General features: G+C 33.8%; 1 protein-coding gene across 4 annotated transcripts in view; it reads right to left on the reverse strand.

Moving 5' to 3' along the window:
• The window catches only part of MGAT4C (MGAT4 family member C), a 719604-nt gene that overhangs the window by 80356 nt on the left and 624794 nt on the right, over positions 1–14454 (reverse strand). The gene's annotated exons all lie outside the window — the stretch shown is intronic.

The raw sequence follows: 14454 nt of genomic DNA on the forward strand, positions 1-14454 counted from the left end.
CGCTCCCGGAGCTCCCTTCTCAGCCTGCTGTCTCAAGCGTGCGGGTCCGCGGTCTGTCCGCTCCCCCTTGCAGGTGGCTACCGCTTCCCGGCGCCCTGACACGGCGGCTCCCTCCCCCTTCTGTTTAGCTTCCGATATCTGTGCGCGGTTTCACGGCTCCCCGCTTCGTACCTCGATACTCAGCGCTGGAGATGTTCATTTGTAGAGATCCAGATGTATCTTCCTGCGTCTCAGGCTGATTCCGTGGATATTCCTGCTGATCTGGTACCTATCCAGCTCAACTCAGGGGACCGGCTGAAAAAGGTGTCCCCTACTCCTCCGCCATCTTAACCTCCCTCCCACACTTCTTTCTTAAACAGTTCTGATTCTACTCTGCTGCCTACAAATATATGAAATCCAAACTGGCATATAAAAGCCTTCTGTCTTCTAGTTCCATCACTTGTGATTGCCCTTCATGGTCCTCTAGCTCCACGCTTCTCAAGTTACCTCCTTTTCATGAATTTCTCAATTTGTGTTTTTGTTTCTCTATGAAATGCCCTTGTCGTTTTCTATTATTTACCTGGGAAATACCTATTTATGCTGTCTGGATCTACTATGTGACCTTAAATATAATCTTGAATTCCTTAGGCAAAGTTAGTCGCGGGTATTTCCATACTTCTCTAACATGCTGTGAATTTTGTATTTCTTGCATACTCTTGTAATTATCAGTTAATCTTATGTTTAATTCATAAACCTTGAGTTTCATATGATTTCAACATACTTATTAATTTCAAGTTGCAGGGTAAATAAGGCAGTACCTACTTTAAAGAAGTGTAAAAAATGAAGGGAACGAGAAAGACGAAGACAGGTACTTCTTTGGTGCAGGTGAGAGTTCAATTAAGAGTAGGAATAGTGAAGGAACAAATGAATTGTGCTGTGGGATATGAACAGAACCGAGAGAGAAGAAGGGAAGTTGTAAAACATACACTAAAAGAAACCTGAATATCGACCAACAAAAAGAATGGTAACATCAGCAAACCATGTTTTTTGTTCCAAGCAAGTGACAGAGATCAGTACCTAACTTATTTTTAAATGCTTTCAAATAGATGTAAGGGAAGGTGGTATGCAGCATAATTTTCCTCAATTGAAAGTAAGCAAGCTTGACAATGACTGTGTTGTAGCACAGCAAATACCGCATGTATGTTATATTAATATTGGTAAATGTGAATATGTGCACAAACACACGGATATGTGTGTGCTGTACACTATTTTAATATTTTCATTTTTAGATATTTTAATACCATTTTTAGAAATAAAAACATAAAATACTTAATGTTTTTGAAACTAAACTATATGCATTGGCAGGTATTCCAATCCTTTTCATTCCTTCCACTGTAAAAAGAAAAAAAAAGGATTGTTACAAACCTGCCTGCTTTGCTGAATTTTACAGAGAACATTTTCTTGAATCCGATTTTTGTAATTACCTGTCTTCCTCCTTTCTTTTCTCGCTTTTGAGTATGAGACCCTTGAAATTTGTTGTTGTTTGGTAAAATACTATGCATTTTGCCCCCACCTATGGAGAATGACAGGGATTTGTTCATCTTTGTCAAGGCTCAATTAGTTCAGGACTCTAAATCCTTTTACCTTTCCTTGTACATTAAGCTGTAGATTAAAGGATTAGAGAACTGATTCTTTCCCTAGACAGGAGAGGAGAAGCCCAAGTCACCTGGTCACTGCCACAGCACTTACTAAGCAAAAACAGCGGTGGAAGAGAATGTTGGCTACATCCCACTATCCATTCCCCACTATGTCCTTAGTTTCAGAATTCTAATTTGTAGGGGCGGTGGTAGTGATATGTTGAGATTTAAGAACAATGCATTTCCTAGATTTGCATGCTGATAGAAATAACACAAGTTGAAGGTCTGGCCAACGAGATACCAGTGGAAGTTGCTGGGTGCAGTTTTGGGAAAAGTTCTTTAAAGAGACTTAGTAGCTAGCACATGCTCTTTTAATAATGGAATAATGGCAGGGGTTCCAGAAGTCTTGAGAGCATGAGGACAAATGTCCACTCTGAACAGGTTGGAGGGAGATGCTAGCCCTTTGTGTATGGGTTCCTAAGGATATTTAAAATTACCTGAAATTGTTTCCTCTAGTGTGGTTCCAAATATACATTTAAGTTAATTTTTGTCAACTGGCTTTTTATTTTTTTTTTAAGATTTTATTTATTTATTTGACAGAGAGACAGCCAGTGAGAGAGGGAACACAAGCACGGGGAGTGGGAGAGGAAGAAGCAGGCTCCTAGTGGAGGAGCCTGATGTGGGGCTCGATCCCATAACGCCGGGATCACGCCCTGAGCCGAAGGCAGACGCTTAACCGCTGCGCCACCGAGGCGCCCCAATCTGGCTTTTGATTTTGAAAGAATTTTTCTTTTTTTAATAATTATTATTGAAGCATATTTGGCATACAATATTATATTTGTTTCAGGCATACAACATAGTGATTCAAGAATTGTCTACATTATGCAATGCTCATACAACAAATGTAATCACCATCTGTCACCATACAATGTTATTATAATAACATAGTTTTTATGTTTTTATGTTTTACTTTTTGTTTCCATGACTTATTTTTGTTTTTTTTTAAAGATTTTATTTATTTATTTATTTATTTATTTATTTATTTATTATTTTTTTATTTATTGAGTACAAGGTGGGGGGCAGAAGAAGAGGGAGAGAGAATCCCAAGATGACTCCACACTAAGTGTGGAGCCTGACACGGGGCTCAATTCTACTCAATTCCTGAGTAGAAATCAAGAGTTGGATGCTTAACTGACTGAGCTACCCAGACACTCCAATGACTTATTTATTTTATAACTGAAAGTTTGTACCTCTTAATCACCATCACCTATTTTGCCAATCCCTCTACACACCTCCCTTTTGACTACCACCAGTTTGTTCTCTGTTTTTATGAATTTGTTTCTGTTTGTGTCATTTAATTGTTTTTGTTTGTTTGTTTGTTTTAGAGTCCACATACAAGTGAAATCAAATGGTATTTGTCTTTCTCTGACTGACCTATTTCACTTGGCATAATACCCTCCAGGTCCATCCATGTTGTTGCAAATGGCAAGGTATCACTCTTGTTTATGGTTGAATGACATTCCATTGTATATACCACATCTACTTTACACACACATCTATCGTGGACACTTGAGTTGCTGTCATATCTTGGTTATTGTAAATAATATTGCAATAAATATAGAGGTGCATATATCTTTCATATAGCATTTTTTGTTTTCTTTGGGTAAATACCCAGTAGTAGAATTATTGGATTATATGGTATTTCTACTTTAAATTTTTTGAGGAATCTCTGTACTGTTTTCCACAGTGGTTGTTCCCTTTTCTTACATCCTTACTAACACTTGTTATTTTCTGTTTTTTTAATATTAGCCATTCTGATTGGTGTGAGGTGATATCTCATTGTGGTTTAGATTTGCATTTCCCTAATGATTAATGATGTTGAGAATCTTTTCGTGTGTCTGTTGTCCATCTGTATTTCTCTGGAAAAATTTCTGTTCATGTCCTCTGCTCATTTTTTAATTATTATTTATTTTTGGGGTCGAGTTGTATAATCTTTATATATATTTGGAAATGACCTCTTATCAGATATGTCATTTGCAAATATTTTAACCCATCCAGTACGTTGCCTTTTTGATTTGTTGATGACTTCCTTTGCTGCACAAAAGCCTTTTAATGTGGTATAGTTCCCAATAGTTTCTGTTTTTGTTTCTCTTGCCCGAGGAGACATATCTAGAAAAATGTTGTCGAGGCTGATGTCTAAGGAATTACTGCCTGTGTTTTCTTTTAGAAGTTTTATGGTTTCAGGCCTCCTATGTGGGTTTTTAATCCATTTTGAGTTTATTTTGTGTATGGTGTAAGAAAATGGTTCAGCTTCATTCTTTTGCATGTAGCTGTCCAGTTTTCCCAACACCATTTATAATTAGTTTGCAATTTATTTTTCCCCTTTCCCTCTCTATGCCATCTAATTTGAAGTAATATTTACTCCTAGTTAATTCCTGTAAGTCAAGCATTAACTTATTCTACTTTTCTTACATTGTCTCCTTTGATTTTTGATAGTTGGTAATCTTAAATATATGATTCCATTGGCTCTAGAAAAAAAAATAATATTGCTGTCAAATATCTGATCACAAACTGTTTCCCTGATAATTAGCATGACTGTTTTGCATGGATACCCTTTAAAAAATATATTTTTTTTCCTTTAAAGGTCAATAGTTTTACTAGAACAGTTCTCATTTCTGGCCATGATGGGTTGATTTTCCCCAGCACGTGGCATGACCTGTCAATATATAGTTTCTTAAATAAAACATTTTAAAATTCATATCTTTTGTATTTTTTCTATTTCATTACCCTCCCCCACCCCAGGTCTTTGCTTTATTCTTTCTTTCTTTCTCTCTTTCTTTCTTTCTCTCTTTCATTCTTCAGTTAATACAAAATAACAACCTTCCATTTTCTACCTCAATTGTTTACTGCTTGAATTCACTCATGTTTCATCCAGTTTTATCTTCATTTGTGACACTTTTTTTCCTTTATTTATAACTTTTTCTTCTCAAATCTACTTTTTCTCTTATCAGCTTATCAGAGTTTTTTAATTCTGATTTATGTCATTCTTTTATATCCTATATAATTTTCTTTGCTATTGAGACATTTGAAAAATATGATCTTTTGCTGCTGTGGGATGAAATTTTATTCCTGACTTTATTTTCATAAAATCATCATAAGACATTTGACCAAGAATTTAATACACTAGTTCCCTTCTAGATTCTTCTACCTAAAGTCTAAATAATATCTTTATGGGTTTCTCAGTGCCCACAGTCAGCACTCTGGAGTATTGGTTTCTCTGCCTTTCTAGGTTCTTTGTCTTTGCAGTATCTTGGACTGTTTTTAGTTCATCTTTTTCTACTTTTCCCATTTTATGCTAATCTTCAGGATCATATATCCATGCACTGGTCCTTGTAAACCAAACCTTGGGCTTTCTTCAAAGTACAAGTATATTACATTAACCCAGTTGATATCTTGGGCTTAGAATTTCATAGTCTAAATTGTTTTGCCACCAAAGAAGACCTGATTCACATAGTCCCTTGCTATATAAATATGTATAGCTTACTGTGTGGATATTTAATTTAAAGATTGTATTAAAATAGTCACAGATAGGGGGAAAGTGTAGGAAAAAGTAGAATATATGTGAATTTTATAGAAAATAATTTGGCTTAGTCATTTATTTACCAGAAAAATCTCACATTGACTTTAGAATAACAATGAAATTGACATAACTATTATAATACCAAATATTAACATATTATTATTTACTGTTTTCCACATACTTTCTAGCTGTTACTCTTTTCAATACCACAGTGCATAAAATTTTTTTATATTTCTTAGTTTGTTTAATAGACATGGTTGTGACATGAAGATACGTCATTTGCAAACTTTTGGGACGATCTCCATAAAAATGCATACTGAAATTTACAACAGGAATAAAGAGTATATGTCCTTGACACTTTACTTGCCATGGACCCAGACATTTCATTATATTTCTGAATTTATCAGAGATATTTAGTATTTAATAAAAGAAAGAAACTTGATAGGTGTATTTAAGTGAATGAATTTAAATGATTTAAGCTAATTCATTTAAAATTAGCCTATTATTTTTATTATTAAGAGTAATTTCATGAGAAGTTGTATTCAGACTAGTTTCTACAACAATGGAAAACTCCAGGTACCTGTTAAATGAGAAATATTCTCTACCTTGACCTGTTCGTACTATGTGCCATTACCACAACTAGACTGAAAAGACCTTCTTGCTTTTCAATCAGCTAATGTTTCATTTTCAAGCTAATTCTAATTAGAATTTTAGTCAAATAGAGGGCAGCAACATGTCATTTGACACTTACGTACTAATGGAAGAAACACCTGCCTGAATTACATTTAGTATCACTTAATAGACTCTTTTTCTACACTTCTTAAATGACTCTGAGTTTAGAAAACCATTTCCTAGGAGAAGCAGTTCCTGAACTTAAGTCACACTGTTTGTAATATGTAAACTGTAATTTACAACATTTACTAACAGATGGGAAAATATTCTTATGAAAAAGTTAACATGATTTCACTGCATTGCCCTCCAAATTACCCTTTTACATGGCCTTCATCATTTTCCCTTTTCTAAATTTTAATGCTAGGACACGAGTATCATGGTGTTGGATTTTCAAAGTAATTTGTTATTTTGTTCCTTCCTTGCTCTTAGTTATGAAACTGTCCAAAATGATTTGACCACATGTTATGAGAAAAGTTTGGATGCGACTTCCTGGAAGTGTACATTAAGTTGGAACCACTGAGGCATGTGTGATTGAGTGCCAATGGGACAAGTTCTGGCACAGTCATATATTGTCTCCATTCCCTGCATTGTTTCATTTAGGTTTGCCTTGCCATCGCAGTGTGTGAATGGCCCGAAGGCAGAGACTATATATGAGATGCTTTCTTTAATCTCACTCTTTTCACTGCAGTTTTAGGTGACATATAAAGTGCTCAGTCCTCCTTCACTTTCTCTCCTCAATAACTTATATCCTCATAGCTAATCCTTCTGATACTTTTCATATACACGTGCAAACATATGCAAGCATAGATTTTATAAAACAAAAATGGGATATATATATATATATATATTTTACACACACATATATGTCCATGTACATATTTCTATAGTTTTTTGCTGTTTTTAACCTTACATATTTCATTGGAATAGCTTACATATTTGTTTTGAATAGTTACAAATTATTTCACATTTGCATAAATTGCATATATATACCAGGGTACTAATTTTATTTTTTCCTAGTAAATAGCAATTTTCCATAAATTACTATCCTTATCCTTTTATTAACAAAATCATGCATACCTATGCTATGAAAACTCAAATGCTAAAATATTGTATTCAATAACATAAAACCTTCGTTCTCATTTAAAACCATTTACAGAATAATACAACACTTAGTGAAATTCTATTCCTTTTAAATTATATTGTACTTTATATGAGGGTTTATGTCTGAATTCTTTAATCACTTTAAAAATTTTCCAATACTTGTGCCAATAACAAATTGATTATTATAGGGTGTAAACATATTTTTATAGTCTGGGCTTAGAGATAATGTATACAACTTTCCAACTTCCACAAGAAAGTGATGCTTCATCATTTTAAGACCTTTTTATATCTGTCAGTAAAGATTGGCATTTAAATTTTTATTTTTTCACATAGGACTTGCATCTTTCTTTTAAGGCTTATTCTTAATGATCATGGTTTGGTTGAACCCCATGGGACTTTTTATTTGATGATTTTGTCATTCATTTCTAAAAGAGTTTGTTATTCGGCTTTTCCATTCTTCTATTCACACTAAGATTTTACTTAGAAGAGAATTTGCCTTTGAATATTTTGGTGTATAGATTTTTTTTCATAACATCAACTTCTAACTTTTTAAATTGAGTTTTTGCCAGAAAATATGAAATTTATGGTTTCTGCACTCTGGGATGGGTTGGGGCCCAACACATGGTTAATTTTCAGAAATATTCCATGATGCCTTTTTTAAATGTACATTTCCTGTTAAAATTTTCTCTCTTGGGCCTTCTTGCTCTGCTGATTTATGAGAAGTCTGTTAAGTTTTTCTACTAAACATGGTTTATCATTTACCAATTTCTCCTATCATTTCTATTAGTGCTTCATCTTTACATTTTAAAGCTACATTTTTAAGTGAACGAAAGCTCTTTACTACTGTAGCTTCTTGTACCTGTTATTCTATCAGATTTTATTGTTATGTCTTTTCCTTTCCCTTTATTTTCAAACCTTGGGTTAGTTTATTTCATTCATTTATCCCGAAAAATATTGTACAGCAGAACTTTTAAAAATTGTAAAAAAGATTTCTTATTAAGGAAATTTATCCACATTCACATTTGTTACTATTATACTATGTTGGACTTAGCAATGGCATCTTGTTTACTACCTTTTTTTTTCTCTTCTTTGCAGTTATTTTTCTTCCCATTATTGTTGGATAGATTGAGAATTTTGAGGTTAACATTTCTTTTTACTTACTCAAGTAAAAGCTATTCAGTTTAGAATTTATACAAATAATTTCTATTTTTCTGAGTCACCACTAAATTATTAGACATATAACCATAAAAAAAGATTTTTCATGAACATTCAAGGTTAATCTGTATTTATACATTATTTCTAAAAAAGATAAGAACTTACCCTGTTTCCTGCTCTCTAATGCTTGCCACTCATTCCATGTTAAGATCATCTATAGCTTTTGTTAATTTTAAAAATATAATGTCAGAATGATTACTCTGACACACACTGATGACTTGCTATGTTCATTGCATCCTTCTGTTCCTTATGTGGAGTGTATATTATTTATAATTGGTAAATTCAACTGTGTATAAATTTAAAGTTTTCTTATCACTAGACTTATTTTTATCTCAAGGCACCAGTTCTAAGCAAGGTAAGAAACAATTGAGTCATTTTCAGGCAAACTTGGTCAAATAAAATTTTGGAATTTTTCCACTTCTCTCTTTCCTGAGTCAAATATGAATAGGTGGGGCTAGCAGAATAGTTGAATGTCAGTGGAGAACAGATGGTGGGAAGATGGACTTCATATTTTTATATATTTTTGGCATACAGAAATGTAAGATCGTCCTTAAGATTTCTGCATCAGACTGTCAACTACTCAATAAAAATTAAGTTATGATTGTGGGTAACATAATGATAACTCTAACATAGAAGTTATTATTGTTATTATTATTATTTTTTTTCCATTCACTTGTCAACTGTGAAATAGAAAGATATTTTATGTTCATTTTTTATTCTTTGCAAGACACCTATTTCTTTTCTTCCTGCACACCAGTTCATTAAAAATAAATATTAACTGGGTATCCGCATTGAATAATAATACTCATTACATTCATTATCAATTATAAATACATAAGTAAAATGTATAATAAAATAATAAATACATAAATAAAAATGTTCATTACTACTCTGTCAGACATGGTTGCTACCTTCCAGATACTTGGACATCAGTTAGTGAGATAAGTGATAAGACTTTACAAAGGAAATTCAGGAAGGCTTGAGTCCCAGTTTAGAACGTCACTGAAAAAAGCCATGCAAACATAGATGACTTACTGTCACACCATTAGTAACACAGAGGATGAATATTAGTGGAGTTCAAAAGAGGGCAAGACCATTTCCCTCCATACATGTTGGTAGCAAAATCTAAACCGTACCTTAAAATACAACCGTGGAGGGCAGGAGGTCTTTCCATGTGGATGAACTGACAGAGCAATAGTAAAGAGATAGAATATAGTTCAGAGATAGAAGGTAAATCTCTATAATTCGGATGTAAAATGATCTTTTAAAGTGATACCTTTCTAAATTTAGAGATAGCTAATTATGCATAGCTCTCCTTTGAGACACATAATGTCAACTTGACTGCCCTAGTCAGGCTAAATCACAGTGGGTACTTCAAAACCCTCTATTTAGGGAGCCAAAATTGCAGCTCAGAAAAAGCTGCATTTAGTTTATGATGGTACTGGTGTGAGAGAGGTGTAAGAGAGATGTGATTTAGTCTAAATCCTAGGAAAATAAACGGACCCCTGCTACTCTACCAACTGACTATGAATTTAATGAGAATGTGCATGCATACAGCTTCAAAGACTGCCTACCCATTATGAGTTTTAATCTTTTTGCACTAAAATTAATGAAATCAATGCCTTTAATCCCCACATTGAAGACCTCCTACTGAATTTCATATATCAAACGATGCTTTTCCAAAAAACTTCTTCCTGATGAAAACTTATCTTTGGAAAGAATAATGTTTCTTATTCAAAATATGTGTTGTCAAGCAGCCGAATTAATAATAAAATAACAGAGAAGAGAAACACAAGAATTATAATATTTAATGCCTTTTATATCTCACTTAAAAGATTTAACTGTCACACTTCATTGGAGTGAAAACAATCAATAGGAGAGGAGACCAACAGGTATATAAACTTGCATAGTAAAATACAGGAAATAAAGGACCATGCTTATTGATGTAGGAATGGAATGGAATATACCTTCTTATTGTAACAACAAATTAAAACTTCCTTAAAGTTTAAGGGAGATGGATGAGCCAAAGATATGCAGTAAAGATGGCATTAGCTATTTTCTTAGTTGTTTTAAGTACTTCTATTCACCTAAAAAACATTGCATTAAATTATTGTAATAGATGATACGTAAAGCCAAATCATTAATCTGGTTTAAAAAAAAAAACCAGAAAATTGGTTTACTTTTGTGAATAATTTTAAAAGCAATTTAAAACTAACACCTATTAAATTGAAAATTAATATATGACACTTTGCAATAGGCTAATGAGTTCATATTAGGCCATTAAAGTGTTTTGGGAATATACCTTCATTTCTCTGAATCCATTTATTTGACAAATAATTTAATAACTGAAAAAAGAAATCTCTAAGACAGCATCATCTGAAATAAAAAACAAATGTAAGTCCACAGAAGAGAACAAAGTAGGGATAGTCAGGCTCTCAACTATAGAGAACAAACTGATGGTTATCAGAGGGGAGGAGGGGGAGGCGTTGGGGAAATAGGTGATGGGGACTGAGGAGTGCACTTGTTGTGATAAGCACTGGGTGTTGTGCGGAAGGGTTAAATCACTGTATTGTACATCTGAAACTAATATTACACTGTATGTTAACTGGAGTTTGAGTAAGAACTTAAAAAAGAGTTTGAGATATCATGTTAATACAGGTATTTTCAACAGTCTTACCCAACACTAATGGCAATTTCTTTTTTTTCAGTTTGAGGACTCCCATTGTAATTCTTATAGATTTATTGTTTACCCAATTTTTTCCCTTTAGATTAGCTCTTTAAATTTAGTAATAATATTTTTTCTACAATATGCAATAGACAAATACTAGACAAAAAGAGCTGGTACAAATGTGTGAGATTTTTGCATTTGCTTATTCTGGCTAAGAAGGGTAAATTTCTAAGTTGAAACTAATACAATGTTGTTTAAAAGAAAAAAAATCCATTTTAATTCCTAAGATAATCTATTTTTATTTTTTGAGAAGAGCTGCATTTCAAATATATTTAGTGCTTTGAAGCAGTGGGTAATATCTGTATTACTCCTTATTCTTATCTGTATTGCTCCTTATTCTGATTAGGGTGTTGATTAGGGTGTTTTAAGTCGCAGTTGGTATCTTGACTAACCTCAATATATGTCAGCTAGAAGAATGGATTGTGTAGTGGGTTGAATGGTGGCCCCAAAGAGGTGCCTATGTTCTAATCTCTAGAACCTGGGAATATTACTTTATATGGCAAAATATGTGGTTAAATTAAGGTTCTGGAGGGAGGAGTTTATCCCATATTATCAGGTGGGGCCTAATGCAATCGCATGTATCTCATAAGAGAGAGGCTAAGTGAGTTTTGAGGCAAACACACAGAAGAGAACACAACACACACAGAAGAGGAAAAGGTGGTGTTACCACAGAGGCAGAGACTGGAGTAATAAAGCCACAGTCATGGTTCGCTCCTAGAGCTTCCGTAAAGAATGGGACCATGCTGGCCTTCAGAACTGTAAGGGAATTTCTCTGGTTTTAAGGCACCCAGTTTGTAATGGTTTGTTACAGCAGCCACAGGAAAGTAATCTAGATCCTTTTTATTTTTCTATCTAAACTAATATTTTTTTGTGTCCTATGTTTTGAGCATCCTTGCCCTCTTCTTCTAGACCAAAGAAGAGGGCAAGGAGAGGATTTTGACCCAGGCTGTGCCAATAATATCATTTCCTCCCTAACCGATGTAGCTACAGTTGATCAGTCAGGTTGCAAACCTGCCAAAAGCTGAGACGATGGACTATTTCTCCAAACTTCTTTGTCCACCCATCCCCCTCCCCATTAGAACCCTTTGACATTGTCCTATCCTAGTGACAAATGTGATACATGTTAGTCCAGGAGCTTCTGGTGACCATATTTTTAGACTTCAACGATGGAGCCAGGTGGATTGAATATAATAGTGGATAGCTACAATCCCTGGATCAAAGATCCTCCAGCATAAGATTCTTATATTACATATCTTTCAGTCATCTCTGCATCTCTAGAACTTAGTTATGGAATCATATAGTAGGTATTTAATAAATATTTGATGAGCAAATTATCTGTTTAAATGTTTTTTTTTTCAATGTGATTTCTAGCTTTTCCTAATTATTGGAAAACCTTTAAAAAGACCTCAAAATTCCAATAGTAAACACAGATATTTAGGGAGATCCCAAGTGCAGAGGTCTGAATTTTTTTTCCTGGAAACTCTATTATTATTATTATTATTATCAACAACTGGACAAAGCAGAAGCTACTTATCCAAATTTGAAAGTTGGGATGGGAGACAGGATGCACTTTGAAAAAAATTTTTCTTTTAATTTTTAATATCATTTTCCTAAAATTCTCAAATAAGTTGATTTCTGGGGAGGAGGAGATAGTCTAAAAGGAGAAAAATATAATAAGCTACAAAACAAAGTAAATTTTGTTTTCAACCTAGCACCTCTGATGTTTAGTTTGCCAATACTAAACTTAGATATTCATGTTTACCCTTTTGCAATATTAAATTGCAATGGAAAATTGAAATGGGAGTTCATATGAAAATGAAGTATGTGTCCTGAACTGAAAATATTCTTGTCATTAATGTAGATTTTTTGTTTTATAAATATGGACATTGGGTACCAAAACACTCAGATAATGGGTTATGTTCAAAATTACATGGACAACCTGATATTTTTTACAGATCTTATAGGTTTCTGGGCTGATCCAGACTTAGTCATTAGTTCTAACAGGACTCAAGGTTAGTGATATATCCCATCATCTCATTTATCCTTGCTACTAATATACCACTGAGAGAAATAAACAATACAAACAGACTTGATTACCAAGGTCTTGATATGTTATTTTAATTTACATTCCCTTCTCATGAAAAAAATTCTATGTAAATGTAGATGAAATGTGCTGTACTGAGTAAATCACATTAAGGCAAAGGGTTAAGTTACACCAATCCTGAAGGATGGTGGATTTACGCTATTTATTTTCTTTCATTCTTTCTTTCTTTTTTTTTAAGATTTTATTTGTTTGTCAGAAAGAGAGAGTGCGCACACAAACAGGGGAAGCAGCAGAAAGAGGGAAAAGTGGTCTGGAGCTGGTTATGGGACTTGATCCCAGGACCCTGGGATCATGAACTGAGCCAAAGGCAGACACTTAAACAACTGAGCCACCCATGTGTCCCTGGATATTTTATTTCTAGATCTGTGTTTTTCCTAAGTATTCCCTGTTTGACTTAGAGTAGATTGTTTTGTATATTTTTGTATATTTGATGAATAATATTTGGGGCTTAGGAAATCCTTTTCCTTCCTCCAATAAGGTTTAACTTTATAAACTCTGGAAGAATCTTACTGAGTTACAGAGAATGTCTTAAAAAACAACAACAAAACCAAAACAACAACAAAAAACTTGCAAAATCACATTCAGTATATTATGGTATAGGAAAAGCATTATATATATGATTTCCCAACTTTTCACACAGGCATAATTAGCACAGATATTATTGGAAACAATAAATCAGTAAGAGTAACATTTTCTATTTCAAATCGCATACAATGATTGAGTCATATATAATGAAGCATCTACCTGGCATTTGCTGTAAAGGCAGTGGAAGAAGAAGAGAATCATGAGAAACACCAGCAAGAAATACATGAAGAAACAAACACATTCCTCACTGTATCTTGTATTACTACAAACAAAAAGGGAGGGATAATTGTTAGCCACATAAAACTCATGGTTTTATTTTCCATATTAGTGATTATTTTACTTAATTCAATAAACAAATCTTACTGTATATTTACTGTATATAGGAATATGCTACTGCTGTGCCAGGGGAATGATTGGCAGATAAAATAAAATGTTAGAATATTCTTTCAGGGGCGCCTGGGTGGCTCAGTAGTTAAGCGTCTGCCTTCGGCTCAGGGCGTGATCCCGGCGTTCTGGGATCCAGCCCCACATCAGGCTCCTCCCCTGGGAGCCTGCTTCTTCCTCTCCCACTCCCCCTGCTTGTGTTCCCCCTCTCGCTGGGTGTCTCTCTCTCTCTCTCTGTCAAATAAATAAATAAAATCTTAAAAAAAAAAAAGAATATTCTTTCAACATAAGAATCCTGCCCCAAGCAGTTCATCAAAATAATTAATTTGTGCACTTAGTTTACAAATATTTTTTGTCACTAATTTTACAAATATTTATTGAATGTTTACTTTGTAGTAAGTTTGGGGACTAATATACAAAAAAAAAAATTGAACCTAAGTGGTAAGTGACAGCTGTAGTCTAACATCAT

This window comes from Ailuropoda melanoleuca, chromosome 15, assembly GCF_002007445.2.
Source record: "Ailuropoda melanoleuca isolate Jingjing chromosome 15, ASM200744v2, whole genome shotgun sequence".
NCBI lineage: Eukaryota > Metazoa > Chordata > Mammalia > Carnivora > Ursidae > Ailuropoda > Ailuropoda melanoleuca.